The sequence below is a fragment of the Triturus cristatus genome, chromosome 2_2 (assembly GCF_964204655.1).
Source record: "Triturus cristatus chromosome 2_2, aTriCri1.1, whole genome shotgun sequence".
NCBI classification, from domain to species: Eukaryota; Metazoa; Chordata; class Amphibia; order Caudata; family Salamandridae; genus Triturus; species Triturus cristatus.
Window position 1 is genome coordinate 44,826,322 of NC_140582.1, and position 22,261 is coordinate 44,848,582.

At 51.8% G+C, this 22,261-nt stretch overlaps 1 long non-coding RNA gene across 2 annotated transcripts in view; it reads left to right on the forward strand.

The window, feature by feature from the left end:
- Positions 1-22,261, forward strand: part of LOC146861807 (uncharacterized) — an 85,178-nt gene that overhangs the window by 49,475 nt on the left and 13,442 nt on the right. Inside the window, exon 4 of one of the 2 annotated variants that reach the window (XR_014978340.1) lies at positions 12,184-12,651. The exons of the other annotated variant lie outside the window; for it this stretch is intronic. This is a non-coding gene — a long non-coding RNA (uncharacterized LOC146861807). Of the gene's footprint in view, positions 1-12,183; positions 12,652-22,261 lie in introns of those variants that run through there. 2 annotated transcript variants of the gene reach the window in all.

Below are 22,261 nucleotides of genomic sequence, written 5' to 3' on the forward strand. Positions count from 1 at the left end.
ACCCACAACCGCGCAAACATCTCGTACCGTAATGCGCATGTGTTGCAAATGCGGGGGAGCAGGAGTCGCGGACTGGTCGCATACCAATCGCGCACATCACGTGATATTAAATGTATATGATGTAACTGAAACACTCAACCGTCGTACACCATACACAGATTCTTCATGACTTTTCTAAAATGGCGGCTAGAATGTGCGCACCCACCGTGATGTGTATGCTTTGAGTTTTTAAAGAAAATAATATAAATATATAAAAATAAAAAATGAAAACAAGAAAATAATCAATATTTCAGTTTACATTTTTTTTTGTTGCAATTTTCAGAAAAATATATAATGTTATTTAATGAATCAAATATTTATAAATAAACAGTTAAAAAACTGTAGAAAATAAGTACAAAAAAATAGGTATAACTACTATCACACTTAAAAGTTAGCATTTAAAAAACCTTTGAAATTCACTGAAAAAAAACATAGGGGCAGATTTACGTTCCCTGGCGCATCCCTGCAAATCAGCAGGGATGCGCCAGGAAAGATGTGTTACGCAAGTTTGCCCTTGCGCCACCGCAGATGCACCGCATTTACAATGCGGTGCATCGTGGCGCAAGGACAAGCAGATGTGTGACGCATCTGCCGGCGTAAGGTTGGCGCAGTGCTGAAGTTGTGTCGCAAGTGCGATGCAACTCCAGCACTGTACCAACCTGCGCTATCCCTAACATGGTGCGTCACGCCTTACGCCTGCTTGAAGCAGGCGTAATGATTTGACGCTAATCTTACACAATAGACTGGGTCTACGAAGGTATCACCACCATGTATCAGAATAAGCTGCGGTACAAATACCTATATCTTTTGGTATTCTGAACCCCCCTCCTTTCTTAACTTGAGGTGGTCACTCACAGCCTTTCACCTTCAGTTTTAAGAAAAACCTACTGAGGGGCATATCAACAAGGCGGCGATAATTTGTTATCGCCGCCTTAGCGTCGAAAAAGCGGCGAAATTCCTATCGCCCAATCAACAAGGCGACGCTAACCCTTGTTAGCGTGAGTTTTCCGGCGATAACGACGGGATTTTTATCGCATACCAAGCCAGCGATAAATATCGCTAATGATATGCAAGGTAGGCGTTCCTGACAGAAATTTCAAGAAAAAAGTCGCTAACACAGCTGCTCCATATTAACAAGGTTATCTCAAACGCTTAGCTACAAAAACACGCACGCTAACTCCCGCCAACTCCAGTTCCTAACACCTGATAAAAAGCTGACTCAAACTGGAGAGAAGTGGGTGTATATAAGGCAGAGGTGGGCCGAGCCTCCCAGAACAGCCACTGAAGCCATGGAGATACTCATTCTGCAACTCGGACTCCCACCAGTGCTGCGGCAGCAACTCCAACAACCACAGCCACCGCCACTGCCACCACCACCAGGACCACCACCACCACCCATGCAGCGACGAAGAAGACAGCGCACACTGCGCAGACGTGTCTACCTCACAGACTTAAGGCCTGAGGAAGTCATAGGCCACTACAGGCTCAAAAGGACATCCATCGAGCACATCCTGACCCTCATTGCCCACAGGCTGACGCCACCAACAGAGCGGACAACCAATATCCCTCCGCAGACAAAACTGCTCGCTGTGCTCCACTTCTTGGCCTCTGGGACATTCCAACCAACAACAGCCAGAGTCGGTGGAGTATCACAGGCATCCTTCTCAGCCTTCCTCCCCACTGTCTTGGATGCCATACACAGCCTGATACCTCAGAACCTATACTTCCCCAACACTGTGCAGGAGCAGATTGCCATCAAGCAAGGATTCCATGCCATTGCTGGCATACCACAGGTGATCGGTGCAATTGACTGCACACATGTACCATTTGTGCCCCCTGCGGACACCGAGCACATCTACCACAACAGGAAGCACACCCATTCAATGAATGTGCAGGCAATAGTGGACCACCGCGGACTGTTCACAAATGTCGTAGCCAAATTTCCAGGGAGTGTGCATGATGCATTCATCTTCAGACAAAGCATCATAAACCAGCGATTCCAGGATGGCACATATGGAAATGCATTCCTCGTTGGTAAGTACAACTGAACACACCACATGCACAAAAAACACCATCATGTGAATTTTTCATTATACATTGTAATTGGCATTTGCACAAGTTATCATATGACAAGAAGAAAAGAAAGGATCACCGTGATACAGTACAGTTTGCATAATACCCAGATTAGGAAGAAGACGAAAACAAAGAAAATCCCCATTACCATGAGTACAGTGTCAGAAAGCCAACATTCCTATGCCTCATATGGGTCATGTAGGGATCTGTGCCAGGAATCCCCCCATTCATAGTTGCAAGGATGTTGCCAAGGTCTAAATGTCTCCTTTGCTCCATTCCTCACATGACAACCACTATAAGGCCAAAACACTCTGTAGATACTCCAAATATTCATTGCTGAGCACAATCCCTTCATAGGGTAACCAATCCACCAAACAATAACAGAATCCCGCCAGGGCCCTAGCCCTATCCCATGGTCCCCTAGAGACATGCATTACTATCAGTGTGGATACCCCCCAACAAAGGCCGGGTGGTGCAGGGGGCAACAGAAAACAAGAAAAAGAGAAAGCCCAAAAATAATAAACCAACAAGAGGGCGAAAGTCAAGAAAATACACATCACCCCGTCTCAAGCCCAGGGTCCGCCTAACCAATTGTTTGGCCCCACTATTTCACCAAACCCATGTACGGTCCTCCAGTATCTCTAGCTCCGCACTATCACTCCTCTCCGGATCATCCCTTGACTCCCATGCCTGGACAATAGCTCCCCAGCGCTCGGAAAGCGGGGTGCGGCTCGTGAGGATTCTGTCATCTGTAATAAGGGCCTTCTCCTCCGCCCGTGCCCATCGTGTGACCTCTGCCCCCCAGCGCATCATAGACGGGGTAATCATAGCCTTCCACCGAAGTGCTATCTGCCTCTTCACCAATAAAAGTGCCAAGTCTACAAACCGGTGCCCCAGCTTGCGAGCCTGTGGTCTGGGATAGAGACCCAGTAAACAGACCTCTGGGGTACAAGTCAGTGTCCCATTCAGCACTCTATTGACTTGTGCCAGGAGCTCACCCCAATTCACAACAAGCTGAGGGCAAGACCACATCATATGGTCAAAATCTGTGTCTAGGGCTGCACATCTAGCGCAGGAGATGTCTGTGCGCTGATAAATGGTATTTAGCCAATGCGGGATCAGGTATGTCCTGTGGAGCACATTAAACAGTAGCACCTTAAATGCTGTGTTCCCAGATACCGTCTTGGGGCTTCGTATGACTGTCTGCCACTCTTCATCGGTGATAAGCCTGCCTATGGAACCTGCCCATCTCCCCCTAAGACCTCCCAAGTTTTCTGGCGTCAAACCCCGTATTGCCAAGTATAGCCATCTGATCAGGTGGCCCGCCGAGCCCAAAGTTGCCACTGCTCCCAGTGCCGAGTGTGGACCCAGTTCAGTAGTGTGGGGTCCCCATAACTCAACTATGGGCCATCTTAGCCCATGGTAAATCAGGAACTGTCCCGCCGGGAGCACATGGTATTCCAGGAATTCCCCATCCCTATAACAATCCCCAATGGTGTGTATCCCCACCCCATACCACACAGTCAATTGTCGGTGGGTAAGCGGTGGTCCTCTTCCCGCCTGCGGGACACCAGTGAGGGGGATACCTGGAGCATACCGTGTTTGGCCACGGGAGCGTGTCACACAGTGGACCCAGCATTTCACCGCCACGGAAAGCAGCACCCCCATAGGTAGTATCAATTGGCGCCCATCCAAAAGTTGAGGATATAATCTAGCTGGAGCCATCCCCATCGGTAGTGATATAGTGTCATTGGCTCTACCGTACAACCAGCGAGTCAGCCACTGCAGCTGTGCCGCCAGATAGTACCCTTTGAAAGCCGGGGCTCCGAGTCCTCCAGAAGCCAACGGCAGCCTCAATGTTTGCAACGATGCCCAGTTCCGGACACCATCCCACATAAGAGAACGCAGGAGTTAATCCAACGTCTGAAACAAAGGCCTGGGGACTGGCACTGGAAGGTTCACAAAATGATAGAACAACCGGGGGAGCATCACCATTTAAGAAAGTGCCAGGCGGCCCATAAGGGGCAACTGTAGTGAGCGCCAAAATGTGACCATGCACCTGAGGTTTCTTAAAGGAGCCCCCAGATTCCCCTTGAACATATCCATCTGTGTGTGGTACATCGGAATACCGAGGTATTTACTGGAAACCTGTGCCCATACCAATTTGCTTGGCATTGTCACAGGTCGAGGCATGCTAGGCCTAATTGGGAAGACAAAGGTCGACAGTGTATTCACTCGTAGGCCTGAAAAGACAGCAAATCATTCAAACAAGTCCATGATCATCCGGACTCCCGTAGTGCCGTCTCTCAAATAAATCAGGACATCGTCCGCGTACAAGGAAATGATATGATTATCTCCCTCCATCGGTATCCCCACTCCCTCCGCCTCCCTCCATATACGAGTGGCCAGAGGTTCCATGGCGAGTGCAAAGATTAATGGGGATAACGGGCATCCCTGCCTAGTCCCCCTATAGATGGGGTAGGGGGACGAGATGGTGCCTCCTGTCTGTACTTGTGCACTTGGGCTCCTGTAGAGGAGCTTAATCCATTGCAACCAGCCGTCTCCCAGCTGCATCTCCATCATAACTGCAAATAGAAAGTCCCACCGGAGGGAATCAAAAGCCATTGCCAGGTCTATGGTGATCACAACGGCATCAGGGAAATTGCCAAGGGAGGGGTGGAACATCACATGATGAAGACGTCTCTAATTACTTGACGTTGAGCGAGTTCGAATAAAGCCACATTGGTCCGTGTGTACCAGTTGCCGCATATGGGGAAGAAGTCTCAACGCGAAGGCCTTACTCAGGATCTTAAAATCCATATTCAACATGGAAATTGGTTGCAAATCGGATAGTGGGACCTGAACTGATTTGGTTTTCGGGAGGGGAATCACCAATGCTTCCCTAATTGAGGGAGGTAAAAGTCCAGCTCACAGGGACAGAGCATAAACCTGTTCTAATTGAGGAGCCAGTACATCCATATACGTAGCATTGAACTCTGCAGGCAGGCCATCCGGCCCGGGTGTCTTCCCCTTCGCCATCTCTCTCTTATCGATTCTTTGATAGCTCCTACCCCCAGCCGAGCAGCCAGTTGTGTCTGATCGGTACGGTCCAGCTGCACGAAAACTTGACTCTCCGGGTACCGCTGCATTGATGCAACTTCCCAAGGGTCAGGGTCATCGTATAAGGCCTCATAGTACATCCGGAAGTCTCCATTGATATCACATGGAGAGGGTAGTATCTGGCCTGTAAGATCCGTAACACTGCTCATGGGGGACCCCCTGCCCTCCGGCCTAAACAGCCACGCAAGTAGTGTACTTGCCCTTCCTCCTTCTGCATGCTGGGCAGCGTGATGCGCCTGCCAGTCTATGGCCCTCTGTTGGTCCCAGGCGTGATGATACTGCCTCCTCAGCTCCACAAGTCTGTCCCCTGTTTGCCCCCCCCTCTGCCGCTTAGTTATCTGCCTGGAGTATCCGGCCTTCTATCTCTTCCAACTGCTGTGTTACCAAACTTCTTGTTCCAACTGTCTTCCCTAAGCAGAAACCCCTCACCACCAACTTGCACGCCTCCCACTCTACTAGTCGAGAACTAGCTGTACATTCATTAATGTGGAAGTAGTCTGTCAAGCATTCAGCAACATTGTGTTGAAATCCTTAATCTTCCAGCAATATAGGACTAAGGCGCCAGATGGGAATCAGAGTCCGCTCCCGAAGTGGAGTCAACCTCATAATAAATGGGCTGTGGTCTGATAGTGATGGACCCAGATACTCAGTAGCAGAAAGTAAGGAGGACAGGGATGAAGAGCACCAAAACATGTCTAGTCGGGTATGCAGATCCTATCAATACGAGTAATAGGAGTAGCCACGCGTCCCGGGATCATGTAGCCTCCAAACATCCCTTAAGTCCCATCCCTGGGCCCATGCTCTCAACCCTCTAGCTGTTGTGTCAACTGGAGTCCCATTGAGCGGGTGTGTTGATCTATCACAGTGCACATCAGCTATGCTATTAAAGTCCCCCCCTATTATCAGATCTGTATGTGGTAAGTTGGCCAGGACCCCTGAGAGGTCAGACATAAAGGAAAGCTGATCTCTATTCGGGCTATAAACATTCACCAATGTCACCACTCTGCCTCCCAAACTAACTGTAATTATCACGTATCTCCCTTCCTGATTGATCCTTTGCCTAAAGAGCCTAAAGGGAATCCCCGGTTTGATCAAAATCCGGACCCCCCTGGATCAAGCCGAATACGTAGTAGCATACAGCTGTCCCTGCCAGCGCCTATCCAGACGTGCCATCTCCTCCTCCGCCATATGCGTTTTCTGCTGCATTACCACCTGCGCCCCTCTACGCAGAACATAGGACAGTACCTGATAGCGTTTCATCGGTGATCCCATCCCTCAAACATTCCAGGTCACCAGTTGGAAGTGCTCAGCCTTACCACCTGCCATCGCCATTCTGCAATATTGTGCTCCCCCCCCCGCTCCACACTTGAAACCATTTCTGTGGCCCTGGTGTAAGCAAACAACCCCCATATCTAATACTCCCCAGCCCAAGAGCGGATTGCCAACGGACAACCACACAAAACTAGCAACAGAACCCATGGTGATGCATCTCACCACGCTACAAAGGCTAAGTATACAAAGGACTAGAGGAAACCACCCTCAGACCTGCTGTGGGTGCGTGGCAAGATCAGTGACGTCTACCAACATAGCCCGCCAACCGGCGACTAACCTCACAATTAACCCAGGACCCCCTTCCAATCCCAGTCTCACCCCCAGAAAGCCACTCCCCCGCAGGACAATGCTTCACCGTCAGGCTATACCTCCCGCAGTGTTCTACCGCTTCCCCCTGTAGCAAGGCCAACCCCCACTGCACCATAAAAGTGATCATGATCTACACCCTCTCCTACAATAACCGCCTACAAGTCATCAGCAGTCTGCGGTGTCACCGACGGTGGGACCCCACTGGTAGCCTGCGAGCTCTCTGAGTCTATGTCCTCCTCCCCATACTTAGCCTCCGAGTCCGTTTCAGAGGGAGAGTCTCTGGACTGCATCACTGTGCTCACCGTCTCCAGAATTGCAGCGCGCTGTGCAGCCAGATGTCTTGGCCTGGGTTCCTGAACAGTTGTCCGGCGCCTTCGTTGTCGCAAACGTTTCCCTGCATGTATCTGTCCCATTGTTTGGTGTCTTGAGGTCGAGTGAGGGGAGCCACCCGCCCGATACGTCTCCAACCATTCCCAAGCTGTGTGTGGGTACCTACAGAAGAGTCTTTAACTCCATCCTAATTTTTAGACAAGCAGGGAACAGTAAGGCCTACTGAACGCCTTATTCCCTTAGGGCCTTCTTCACTTCAAAGAACGAGGCTCTCCCTCTTTGTACCTCCAAGGTGTAATCAGGGAATAGCGTCACTTTGCTGTTGCTTACTGCAAAGGGGCCCTCTGCTCGTGCTCTCCTCAGCAAAAGGTCTCTGGCTCTGAAGTGCAGCAACTTAGCCACCACCGTCCGTGGAGGCCGACCAGGGGCAGGCGGACGTGCTGGCACTCGGTGCGCTCGTTCAAGGGTGTAAAATGTGGAGAGGCCCTGCTGCGCCACCACCCTCTGGAGCCAGTCTTCTAAGTAAGCCACCATATCCGTGCCTACTTCACCTTCCGCCAGTCCCACCACTCGAATGTTACTACTATGGTCCTTCCCTTCCACATCCTCTGCTCTCTTTTCCAGTAGCAGAACTCTCTGGAATAGGTCCCCCACCTGCCCTTGCAGCCCCTGCTGTATCGGTACCACAGTCTACAGTGATCCCTCCACCTGCTTCACCCTATCTGAGAGCTTTGCATGTTCAGCTCTCAGAGGGCCCAGCGCCACCGAGACCGTTGCAATGTCTTGGTGTAAGTTATCCTCACTGTCTTTGATGGCTGCAAGGAGGGTTTCAAATTGCCCTTGTGAAAAAGTATCCGGTTGATCAGCCTCCATGTCCTTAGAGTCCTGCGTCCCTCTCCTTACATCACGTTCAAGAGTGGGACCCGTCTGCCGTGCACTGTGCGTCCCCATGTCTGTTGTTTGTCGTGCTCTTACCGTCCGAGGGTTACTGACTCGCTGCGGGACAAGCTCCCCCTCCGGGCAAGGGGGTATCCACCACTCCAATGTCTGACAAGGATGAGGAGTAAGAGCAACTGCAAAATGGTGAGTGATGGGAACCCTATAGTACCGGTCAAGAACACAGCAGAGCGTACCTGTTCCCAGAACAAAGAGTGCTTCTTGGAACCCGCCAAAAGTCACATTTCCATCTCAAGGATTTCACAAAAAGTGGGATTCATAGTGTGACATCCTAAGTATTCTCACGTCGTCACCCAGCCTCCGATATCTCATTCTGGCATACAAACTCCATGCGAGGTGGCTGTCCTCTCAGCCCTGGCAAACTGGCGTTGCTCCGCTCCCCCGGGACTCCCGCCTCTTATGTCACCTACTCTCCAGAGGGCTGCAAGGTCTCCCCACCTGTGCGCTTCTCCAGGTGTTGGCATTAACTCAATGCCTGCAATCTCTCTTCCCCTCGCCGGATCCAAAAACGAGGCCCCATCGCTAGCGACACCAACGGAGCTGACACCTTCCACCTCGTCTCCTGTAGGGACCCCGCAGTGCGTCACCTTAAGCACTTCCGCATCGCCTTCCAGTCTCCAATGTTACTTAGCAGCCTATGAGCTCCGTGTGCGTCTTCTGATAATTCTGATTGGCCCATCCTGCCACCTCTTCAAACGTCAGGTGGGCAGCCCAATCTCTGCACCCAAGTTGCACCTCCAGCCAGACCTCGGCCTCTGGGACAGAGTACCTGCGCAAGCTTCTCTGGCCGTACGGATGCGGCCTATCTCCCCTCTCTTCGCCTTCCCTCAGGGCAAGGCCGCCGTGTGAGCGGCGTAGGCGGGGCGCCAGCAGTCACCGCACGTTTGTCCGGGACCCAGTTCGGCACGAACGGTGCTGCCTGGAGGGGGAACTGTGAGGGGAGCAGGCCCAGTCTTACCGCAGCGACTGCCCGCCCTCACTACCGTCCTATACTGCTGCCAAGGCACTCACCGCCAAAGCAATAGGGGGAGAGTGTGTCTCAGTGGCCAAGACAGTAAACACCGGCTTCAAGAACCCGGGAAGCGCCCACGCAGACAGAAATGCTGCTGATGTAGAAAATCCCCCAGGCCCGGCTGGATTCAGGAGGGATGGAAGAAGGCACGTAGCTGCTGGGGACCCAGCCGGGTCTGGTGACTCCCCCGCCGTCTCCGTGGCTTCCCGCCGCTCACTCTGTCACCCTTCACGCGGCTCGATTGCGCCGCCAATCCCTGGCTGGCATATAGGGGGAGGGGGAACTGCAAGGGGAGCATGCACCAGTCTCACTGCAGCGACCGGCGGCCCTCACTACCGGCCTACACTGCCGCCAATGCACTCACCGCCAAAACACAACGGGGGCGGATGTGTCTCAGCGGACAAGGGACATGATCTCTAGTCACAGGTGCTGCACCCCAGCGTATCTCCTCACCGTCGCGTCCCGATCTATCCGCCGGGCCTCCAAGTCAGGCACCTACCACGGGCTGTTACCCGGAGCAGCGGACAATCACCCGCTAGCAGCCGCGGACTCACAGCCCTTCCCAGGGTGCATCCCTCCACTATCCGCAGCAACAAACGGGTCCAAGGCCGCCCCCTGCAAATCAGTCACTGCCCGCAGGCTCAGGCGCGATGTCCCGGCCTCAGCTCCGGCAGCCAGGCTGCGCCCCCTCGAGACCTCACACTGGCTGATGCTCCAGCACTCCATCGCCCGCTACAGTCGGCGAGCCAAAATCACACAGGGTGACAGTGCGTAGGTCCTGGTGCTGCAGTGATGTCGTGGCAGTCGCTCATATGCGGGGGTAGGCATGATAAATGAAGGATATTTGGCGGCCCGGACGGAGCTCGCTCAGCACACGTCCGCCATGTTGTCTCGCCAAGCCACACACCCAAAAATACACTATCATATTGATCCATCTAGAGGGAGAATGCTAATACATTGTCTAGGTCCTGAAGGGGGGGGGGGCACAAAATGGATGGCCACAAGTTGATGTAAGGTGTACGAGGATGAGGTATACAGGCTCCACTGTGTAGAGCATGGCAACTCACTGGATGGCACACGTGCTGCCAGCGGCCTGCCAAGACTGTCTTGTTTGGCTGTGTTCGTTGCCAATATTGTACCTGTGTGCCATGTCTGCTGATTTCACAAGACTGCACCAAACACTGCGGCAACAGCGCAGACTATGAGATGCCACGCCCCACGGTGGCTGTGCGAGTCCAGCAATAGACAGAGTGGAGTTGCATGTGCACCAAGAGGTGAAACACAACAAAAATTAGTCAACAAGTAAATGCACCATGAAATACCTGTGATGTACTGTGCTATGGATGTGTGTGTGCCCAGGAAGCTGTCCCAGGCCAGGCTGCCGGGGAAGAGGTGACAGAAGATGACAAAGGGAGAGAGAGGCTGAGAGTCACAGGGAGGGAGACAGAGTGATGAGGGCGACCGAGGGAGGGCAACCGAGGGAGGGAGACTGAGGGAGGGAGAGACAGAGCAAGGAAGGGAGAGACAGAGTGGGGGAGGGAGACAGAAAGAGGGAGGCAGAGAGAGAGAGAGAGAGACAGAGAGAGTGAGAGAGAGAGATGTGTGTATGCCAGTTCTGGTGGCTCAGTGACCAAGGGTGTGCGCACCAGGGGTCTGTGTCCAACCACATGGCAGTTCCCTTACTCACTAGCCTTGCACCCTTCCCCACTGACCCTGCACCCACCTGTGTGCCACAGGGACACACCACACAGCAAAATTGGGACCAGAGAGAAAGTATGTGAGTACCCATGGTGTAGAGTAACCCACAGTACCTGGCTATCCATGTACCTCATTAAAGTCATCAGGACGGGTATACCAGTACGGTGTGTGGTCACATGTTTGATGAAGATGATCATGTTGCAGTACTATCTTCACGGTGACCTATAAGGGTGAGCCAACGTTTCACAAGTACTCACACATGTACAATCAGTGTGTCAATTATGCGGTCTGTTGTGACCAAGGTTGTAAGAAAGCACATTGATTGTAGGAATTGCAGAGTGTGGAAAATTGGCATGCATAGGGCGGAAATTGTGTCATTAAACCACCATACTGTGCCATTGCTGTTGACTGCAGTGTTGTTGGATGCTGCAGTTGATGGTGTTTAGTAGCATCTCCTCTCTCACTCTGCCACAAATATTTCCCTGCCTCAAGACTGTCATATGGTGTGTCATGTGGTTGCAGGATGAGTAAGTGGATGTGTATGTTGTCGCCACTTGTGTGTAGTCATTGACCTGTCAAAGGCAAATCCATTACAAATGCTAAGAAGTGTGCAAAGGTGAGCCATGCCATGTGTATCAGCGTGGGGAAGTGTGTGGACAGTCTGATCTTGTCGAAGAAACCACATAGTGAGAATGAGTGTGAGAAGTTGTGTCATGTGAATCTAATGCCCTGCTAGTGACAGATGACGCAGGCCAGTAAGTCCACGTGGTGTCACAAGTCAGTGTTGATGGTGTGTGCCAACCTTCACAGTCCCCATTGGGCCCTGCAGGTGAGGTGGCTGTGGTCTGTTACTCCGTGTTACCTTGGGACACACAATTGCGTGGCTTGTGTGGTGTCACAGGTCTACCATCAGCATGAGATGCATGTCTGAACGTCAGCTGTGCCATCTGTGGCTGAAGTCATCTGAACATTCACATGGCGGTGACTGCAACAAGTCAGGATCACTGCTATGGCTAGATGTTAGGAGAGCCAGACTGCCTGTCGGTGTCATTGGTTATTCAGCAGGCATCATTCCCATTTTGGACACTTGTAGTGACACACATGCAACCGTGCAGCAAGCATCTGCAAAAAGGATGGTTGGAGAAACAACACTGAGACAATGTACTATGCATTGATGCCCCTAAATAGCCAGAAGCAACACATGTCCAACCTAAGTCAAACTATATCAAAAATAACAATAGTTAAATATGTCAACACCGCCAACATCGTATGCCTAATGAATCATGTACACATCTCCCTATTCCATCCCATAGGTGATCAAGGATATGCTCTATGCCCGTGGATGATGACACCAATTAGAAACCCCACCACCCAGGCAGAGAGGCAGTACAATGCTGCACATCGACGCACACGTGGGATCGTGGAGCGAACATTTGGCGTGCTCAAGTCACGTTTCCGGTGCCTGGACATTACAGGTGGCAAACTTCTGTACAGCCCAGAAATGGTCAACAAAATAATAATAGCATGTTGTGTATTGCATAACATTTGTGTCCGCACAAATGCTCCCTGGATCGAAGTGCCTGTAGCACCGGCCGATGACCAAGATGATGAAGAAGATCAACGAGGTGGCCCACATAACACTGCCAATGCTGCTGGCATTGCCCGGAGGGACAGGATAATAAACAATTATTTCACTTGAGCACATCACTTTGTGACTGACAAAAAGCAATATATGTATATGAAAATTTGCCTCTAGAAGGGTTTGTGACAATAAACAAACTCAACAGACATACCCTGTCTGCCAGTCATTTTCCTGCATCAGTATATCACAATGAAATGTTACCATTGTACAATAATAGCAAGTAAGAGTCCAAAATGACAATCCTGTGGTGTATTACCTGCATCACAGAGACTCAACAGGGTGTCAATTGTGCACTACTTGATTTAACAAGCAGTTAAATCTGGCACAGAATTCCTCAATGCTTGTCTCACAATGCATGCCAACCATGATTCACAGGGTGTACACATCAGTCAAAAAGCAAATCTCATGTGGTTGTAAGTGCAAAATGATGAATTTCATGGCCAATTTGTTGTTAAAGTTTCTTGACAAATCTGAACATTGTCCATGGAATGTTTTACAAATCTGAAAATAGGGTGTTGAATGGTGCCAAGCATGAAAATATGTATCTGCATGCATTGAATGAGCCTCCAGCAGAGGTCACATGCACACCATCTCTGGACACCTTCTGGAAGACCGTGTAGACCGGTCTCTACTTTCAAATAAGCTGCACATTTGAAGTATGAGCCAACAGACAAGATGAACTATCTGACCATCTCCCTGCACCCCGTGGTGGACAAAGTCACTGAGAGACACATGAACACCCAGATGACTGGCTACCTTGAAGAGAACTCCATCATGGACCACTCCCAGTCTTGTTTGTGTATCAAGCACAGCACCAATAACTTACACCATGCTGACAATGCTTAAATATGCATGCCACTTGACATGTGTCACATTGTGGACAACACATCCTACTACACCTCCATGCAGCCACAAACACCCTCTCACCCACCACACAACACATGCCAGACACCACCACAAGGTGATAAAAGGAAAAGGCCCCTCCTGGAGTACAACATGGAGCGTCACTAACACACACGTTTGGATAAATGCACATGTCCCCACTCACTGCCACTGCTAGACAGCTCGTGGTAAGCATATCACACCACACAGACAACACACAGCACATCCTCCCCCTCAAGAATAACGCTGAAGACACAAAAGGCATCTCCCAGGAATGAATGTGGGAACTAGCAGATTGGATGACACACCTCGGAATAAAGATTAACTGTGAGAAGACTGACCTCCTCATCTCCAATCCATCCACATCCGCAAGGGACAAACGCTGGTGGATGACAGCCCGTGTGAGCCCCCATCACTGACAGACCATGCACGCAAGTTTGCCATCATCCCAAGTCCAACATCATCCTGCCCAGCAAGATCTACTCCAGTGCATGCTCCAGCTGCCTACAGACCCAACCTAATCCATCCCAACGTATAATCCCAGGAAGTATAATAATTTCCAAAAAGGCACCCATCCACACCAGGCTGGACTACTGCAACAAAGTCCACGCAGGGAGACACAAAACGCCACTACACAAGTTATATCACAGCCTGAAAGCGGCAGACACACCTGTCTTCAGAAACACACATGCCAAACACAAGATGCAACACACACAGAACATCCAATCTAGCAACAACAAGGAGAAATTAAGCTAAAAACTCCACACACATATTCCAATCACCACACATCATCAGCCACAAAGACATCCATGACAGAGTCAACCTCAGCATCCCCAAGAGGAACAACTGCTCTGACAACCTTGCCCTTGCAGACTCCACCATGATCGGCAAATCACAAGGCAGAGGGAGAGCAGACCCTTACGCCACAAGCAAAGCCATGGATGATATGAAAGTCAAAATCACCCAACCTCACACCCAGCATGCTAACATGCGGAACTACAAGACATGTCTATTTGGATGACTTGGAGCTGCACTCCCACTCCCCCACAGTGCTCTTGGAGCTGCATGTGTGAGTAGGGCACATCATGGCCACCCTTATTGTCGGGTCAATATGCACACATAACCACACCTACAGACCAACCCAGGGGAGTAATACCACTACAATTCACATCACTTGTTGCAAAGATTGTCTGTGAAATCACACATAGATGTGGGGATGAGTAATGTTACATGCCATTTTTGGCATTGACTGTCATTGAACATAAAATGTAGTCTGAGTATACCCCTGAGGAAGTGTTGGGTAATGAACCAAATCGCCAATTCTGTTGTGTGCAGTGGGATACACAGTACCTGGCCCTACTACTTGCTCTGACCCATGCCTGTACAGCGATGATAAAATATCCCACAACATTGGATGAGACGGATAAGGCGCTTGACTCCTGCTCAAAACTGACCCTCACATGTTTTCCCGCCTTAGCAGGAAGGTAAATGTTGAGTACTCCCCGCATTTTAAATGTATGTCAATTTGGACACATGGTGTCCCACCACCGTGCACTCACACAATTGCAAGCCATCATAACTAAGTCTGTCAGGGAGGGCAAGCGGACTTGCCTCCCACATGTGCAGTTGACATGGCCACAAATGAAAGGCTGCCTGGGATTCCACCTCATTGGTGGCTACTAACAAGCCACATGCCCCTGATACATAGTTGAATGCAATAGGCTGCTATGGGAGAAGCTACAGAACATCATGGGCCAGGCTGTGGTGGTGAAAAATATCTGAATCTAAAGGTGGCTAGCCCATAAGCCCTGGCCCTGGGGCTTTGACTCTTTGCCGGTTAGGGCGCTCACCCACCATGTCTTGGACAGGGTGCCAGTATGGAAGGGGTGGGCCTCGTTGCCCTCGCCAACAAACTACAGCGTGGACTAAATAGACTTGCCCCCGGGTCAGGAATCAGCCATCTTACATTCCGGCTAAACACTGGGCTGCAAGAGCATAGGGTCTAACTTTGACCTGGAAGGGAATTTGCCATGTCTGTGGCCCATCCAGGATTAGGATTACCACAATGCTCTTGTGTATTCAGAATTCCCAAAAATACACAGGGTCACGTGCCTCAACGTTGGTTACGTCACATGCAAAGTGGTCAGTGTGTAATGAGGACAAACATTCCCTATATTGGAGCTGGACAAAATGCCCATCACCACTCAGAGTGGTCAGTGCACAAAAGTGCCTTGTTTTATTGAAATGTATCTGCGGAGGGCAACATAAGTCAAGGAATAGGAACATATTCTGTATTGCGCACACCAGACTGTGCACAGTGTAGTGGGGACTGGAACCCCCTACAAGCTTTGCTCTCATTGTTGTCACACACACGTGCAACTACATGTCTGGTATAACAGCCAGCCAGATTGCATGCTGTCAGGGCTGCAGGATGACTGGTACACTCGTGCACTTACTCTGGCATTGTCAAAAATTGTAGATATATTGTGGTGAGTCCTTCGATGACATAGAGACAGGGTGCGACATAGCAATGCCCGGAGCAACAGAGCACACTCTCCTTGGCCTCTCACAGCAAAAGGCCTTCTCAATGACATCCCTCAGGGCTAGGGAAATAGTCACAGCTTTGCTGGCAGACAGGCCGGGGATCACATCACAGTGAGGGGAAATGGCATATCCAGGGCACATGTTCTGGTTACAATGTCTAACTAACCTATTAGCTCTTGAGCGCCTGTCTTGGGCTGCCGATGGAAGGCTGAAAGAGTTTGTCCACTCAGTGTTTGCCCTTTGTGACTTCATTGTCGAGAGATATGAGGGAAGTCACATGCCCAAAGTACTTGCAGGTGTGACGCATAACAACGATGGGGCAATCATCCACTGCTGGTCACACAGTGGAGTGACGAGGGTGCCCCCTTACACACATATTGTGTAGGCTTACTCTCATTTATTTAGAAATCTGTTTGAGTTTGCAACCGGAATCATACAATACATTTCAGGCGAGCTGAGAGCATAGTTACATATACCACATGGTAAAGTCTCATAACACATCATATGTAATCCTAACATCCAGTACCAATTGCGTGGCTCGCAGCATTGCCCCAGGCGAGAAACCTTGAGGATTGTGAGGAAAATGACCTCTGCATGCGGGTGTGCAGTCTTATCACGTATGGAGTTTAACGCATCACCGTGTCTATCGCCAAATGTGTATTTTTCCAGGTGCACCAGCAAACAGATAATCAACCATTAATAAACGCCCCAGTCCGCAACTGAGGAGCTGTCTACTCCACAGCTTAGCAACCAAAACAACATCCAACAGCAGCTCTTAACACGACTCCATGCGCCCGTCCCTGCCCAACCCCTCTCCTGCTGGGTCCCTACCCCCGGCCCCTGCCTCCAGGAGTGTCCTACCTACTACAATCTATGCAGCGCCATGCATCATCGTCTGTGTCAAAGTAGCAATACCCAGCGTCGGGACCCCCCGTCAGGCAAGACAGTCCCCTACTTCCTAACGCAGCTCCTGCAGTTCACCGCCATCATCCTCCGGGGTTGCCCCCTCTGACTGCAGAAGGGCCCGCAGCATCTCCCCCCATTGGGTTGCGATAGGCGTTATCCGAAGGCCCAGTGTTTCCTCCCGCCGAAGTGCCACCTCCTCCGCCTTAGCCCAGACTGAGAAAGAGCCGCGCAAAGCCCGTACATGTGGTGCAGTGTCCGCCTTACAGCGCTTGGTGATAAGTCGCTTTGCCACTATGATCCCCAGGTCTGCAAATCGAGAGTCAACTTTAGCCGGGGATGGTCTATGGAAGAGGTGCAGCAGGTAAGTAGTCCACTCAGAGGGGAGTTCCTGTCCTGTGCACCTGTGTAGTACCTCCTGTATCGTCCGTCAGTATGTGTCCAGTGCCGGGCAAACCCACATCATGTGGATTAGATCAGCATCAACTTCCGTACAACGGGGACAGCATGCGTCCACGCGATGGAAATACCTAGTAATGGCAGCCGGCGTGAGGTATGCCCTATGGATGATGAAGAATTGTATCTTGCGGAATCTCATATTCCTAGGCACCCTCCTCGGTCCCTGTAGCACCCTCTCACATTCTTTGTCAGTCAGAGGGCGGGCAAGGTCTACCTCCCACTTCTCACGCAGTGGCCCCAGGCTCAGCGCCGCCTGCGTTCGCAAGGCCGGGGCAAACCATTTAATCAGGTGGCTCCCACGTCCCATGACATGAAGATATTGCACCACTAGGTGCTGTTCCAGCTCCTCCCGTAGGTCTCCCCAGTGGTCTGCCAGCGCCTCCACCAGAGCCCGATGGCGGAGAAACTGGGCCGGAGCTAGCCCAGCCTCCTCCGCCAGCGTCGTGTACGGCAGAAGGCCTCCATCATGGTAGAGGTCCTCTAAAGTGTGGATATCAGCTGCATGCCAGACCCTCAGCTCCACAGGCCCAAGTACTCCCCGTCCACAAGGGGAGCCCTCCAAGGGTATAGCTGGCGCGTACGGGATCCTGGCGTTGGTAAGCCGGAGACGTCTGCGATAGCATTTGCAGGCCACCACTAATAGCAGGGGCTTGGGTCGCACTTCACCCGTCGTCGGGTGAAAAAGCCAAAGTATTTTGGCCAGCGCCAGCGGAGGGTCCTCTGCCGTTGCCGTATCCTCACGGCCTCTGTCTGCCAGCCAGCGGGCCACCCATTGTAATTGCGCTGCAAGATAGTAGTGTTCAAAGCATGCCATTGCAAGCCCACCCTGGCCGACGGGGAGACACAGTTTGGGCAGCGCGACCCTGTGACGTGCCGTTCCCCATACGAAGTCCCGGAGAGAGCGTGTGAAACTCGCAAAGAAGGACGCCGGAACGTATAGTGGCAGATTAGCAAAATAATACAGCAGTCGAGGCAGCACTACCATTTTTACCAGTGCTATTCGGCCGGTGACCAAGAGGGCAAGTGTGCTCCAGAAGGTCATTTGAGCCCTGATCGCATTTACGGCTCTCCCCAGGTTACCCTCCACCAGATCCGCCGTGCAGCGATATATCTTGACTCCTAAATAGTGAAAGGTGTCCAACTGCCACTGCACTCGTACTCCGTCTAGATGAGAAGCGGGGTCCTGAGTGTCATCCCCGAATGCATATAGGCAGGATTTAGCTGCATTCACTCGAAGCCCTGAGAGCTGCGCGAAATTGGACAGGATGCGTTCCAGCCTCACTGGGATAGAAGACACGTCCCTAACAAACACCAGGAGGTCATCCACATAAAGGGACACTTGATGTGTCGCATCTCCCAGCGGGATGCCATCTGCCAGCTCCTTGCGAAGCATCGCCGCCAGCGGCTTCATCGCGAGCACAAACAGGAGGGGTGACAGTGGGCAGGCCTGCCTAGTACCTCAGCCAACCGAGATGGGGTCAGAGATGTACGGACCAGTTCGCACTCGCACCGTAGGGCCCTTAGACAGAAGAGCCGCAAGCTGGAGAAAGCCTAGACCCAGTCCGAAATCTGACAGCGTCGTCACCAGATATCCACACTCCAGACAATCGAATGCCTTCTCCAGGTCCAAGACCAGGCAGCCTGCTCTGTGCCAGCGCTGGACGCTGTCTGCCGCTACTCGGAAATACCTGCGCAAATTAAGAGAGGTACTACGTTTAGGCACAAAGCCGTTTTGATCGCTGTGTACCAGTGTGGGCACCACCGCCGCCAACCTCTCCGCCAGTATCTTCGTCAACATTTCACTCGCTGCTTCCGCCTTGAGTGATCGCTCCCCTCGCTGCTCCTCACAGCGTGGTATCGTATTGCTGCATTGTAACCAAGTTGTGATATCTGCATAGCTCCATTTTTAGTAAGCTTCGTAATTTCATAGCGCTATTATCCCACAGCGCTTACATTGCTTTGATTGCATTGTTGTGTGTGATTTCCCCCGGCGCCCTGCTCTGACCTCCCCTCCATTTTGATCCTGCTGTTGTTGTGTTCCCCTGAGCCCGCCACGCCTCCCAGCTGAGCCGCCCTCCCACAAGCACCCAAAAGCATTCCCCAAACCTCGCAGCGCTGTGATTCACTCGCTGCTTCCGCCTTGAGTGATCGCTCCCCTCGCTGCTCCTCACAGCGTGGTATCGTATTGCTGCATTGTAACCAAGTTGTGATATCTGCATAGCTCCATTTTTAGTAAGCTTCGTAATTTCATAGCGTTATTATCCCACAGCGCTTACATTGCTTTGATTGCATTGTTGTGTGTGATTTCCCCCGGCGCCCTGCTCTGACCTCCCCTCCATTTTGATCCTGCTGTTGTTGTGTTCCCCTGAGCCCGCCACGCCTCCCAGCTGAGCCGCCCTCCCACAAGCACCCAAAAGCATTCCCCAAACCTCGCAGCGCTGTGATTCACTCGCTGCTTCCGCCTTGAGTGATCGCTCCCCTCGCTGCTCCTCACAGCGTGGTATCGTATTGCTGCATTGTAACCAAGTTGTGATATCTGCATAGCTCCATTTTTAGTAAGCTTCGTAATTTCATAGCGCTATTATCCCACAGCGCTTACATTGCTTTGATTGCATTGTTGTGTGTGATTTCCCCCGGCGCCCTGCTCTGACCTCCCCTCCATTTTGATCCTGCTGTTGTTGTGTTCCCCTGAGCCCGCCACGCCTCCCAGCTGAGCCGCCCTCCCACAAGCACCCAAAAGCATTCCCCAAACCTCGCAGCGCTGTGATTCACTCGCTGCTTCCGCCTTGAGTGATCGCTCCCCTCGCTGCTCCTCACAGCGTTGTATCGTATTGCTGCATTGTAACCAAGTTGTGATATCTGCATAGCTCCATTTTTAGTAAGCTTCGTAATTTCATAGCGCTATTATCCCACAGCGCTTACATTGCTTTGATTGCATTGTTGTGTGTGATTTCCCCCGGCGCCCTGCTCTGACCTCCCCTCCATTTTGATCCTGCTGTTGTTGTGTTCCCCTGAGCCCGCCACGCCTCCCAGCTGAGCCGCCCTCCCACAAGCACCCAAAAGCATTCCCCAAACCTCGCAGCGCTGTGATTCACTCGCTGCTTCCGCCTTGAGTGATCGCTCCCCTCACTGCTCCTCACAGCGTGGTATCGTATTGCTGCATTGTAACCAAGTTGTGATATCTGCATAGCTCCATTTTTAGTAAGCTTCGTAATTTCATAGCGCTATTATCCCACAGCGCTTACATTGCTTTGATTGCATTGTTGTGTGTGATTTCCCCCGGCGCCCTGCTCTGACCTCCCCTCCATTTTGATCCTGCTGTTGTTGTGTTCCCCTGAGCCCGCCACGCCTCCCAGCTGAGCCGCCCTCCCACAAGCACCCAAAAGCATTCCCCAAACCTCGCAGCGCTGTGATTCACTCGCTGCTTCCGCCTTGAGTGATCGCTCCCCTCGCTGCTCCTCACAGCGTGGTATCGTATTGCTGCATTGTAACCAAGTTGTGATATCTGCATAGCTCCATTTTTAGTAAGCTTCGTAATTTCATAGCGCTATTATCCCACAGCGCTTACATTGCTTTGATTGCATTGTTGTGTGTGATTTCCCCCGGCGCCCTGCTCTGACCTCCCCTCCATTTTGATCCTGCTGTTGTTGTGTTCCCCTGAGCCCGCCACGCCTCCCAGCTGAGCCGCCCTCGCCCCTCCCCCTCCGCTATCCATATATGACAGTAGTTCCCGCGCGCAGCGCCCGCGCCCAACCCGCGCCGAAGGTGCGCCAAAGGTAAGCCCGTCCGCGCCTGGACCGCGCCCAGCGCCAGACCCCCTGCCCCTCGCGCTGCGCTGCCCTCCCGCATCACCTACGATGCCGCCACCCTCCTAGCCCTCAACCCCGGTCGCGCCCCCAACTGCGTCCAAGCCGCTCCTGGACACACTCATGGACCTTTCTCCTGCTACTCCTGCAAATTCAGCGGCACCGACAACATCTCTGCTACGTCCACACCACAGATTCCCGACCCCAACCACCTACAATGCATCCTTCTCAACACCCGATCGGTCCATAGGCATGCCATTGACCTATGGAATCTACTAGACACCATTTCCCCGGACATCGCCTTCCTTACGGAAACATGGATGAATGCTTCCTCCGCACCAGACATCACCATTGCCATCCCTGAAGACTATAAGATCACCCGCAAAGACCGTACCAGCCACACAGGAGGAGGAATCGCCATCGTCCACAAGAAATCTATCCGCATCTCAACCAGCTCTGACGTCAATCTCGCCAACTCCGAACATCTTCACTTCCAGATCCACATCGACCCCAAAACAACACTCAGAGGCACTCTCCTCTACAGACCACCAGGACCCCGCGCAAAATTCAGTGAAGACATCACGGACTTCATCACCCCACACGCGCTCCCCTCCAAAGATTACATCCTTCTGGGAGACCTCAACTTTCACCTTGAAAAGACCAACGACCACAACACCTCCACCCTCGTGGACAACCTCGCCAACCTCGGACTTAAACAACTAGTCACTTCCCCCACCCACATCGCAGGTCACACACTCGACCCCATCTTCACATCCAGCAATCATATCTCCTTCTGCCACACTACGGATCTCCTCTGGACCGACCACAGCTGCGTTCACTTCATCTACAACAAGCCGAAACCCATCATCCACTCCCAACCTACCCTGCAAAGAAACTGGAACAAAATCACCACGGACCAAATCTCCGCATCGCTCCTTCGAAACTCCCCAGCCCTCTCTTCTAACGCCAACGAAGCCGCCGCCAACCTCACCCTATGGTTATCCAACACCGCCGACACCTTAGCTCCACTGAAAAAACGTCAAAGCAAACCTGGCAGCAAGAAAGCCTCATGGTTCAACGATGATCTCAAGAAGTCCAAGAAACTCTGCCGCTCCCTTGAAAAGGCCTGGAGAAAAGACCCAACCACCAGCACCA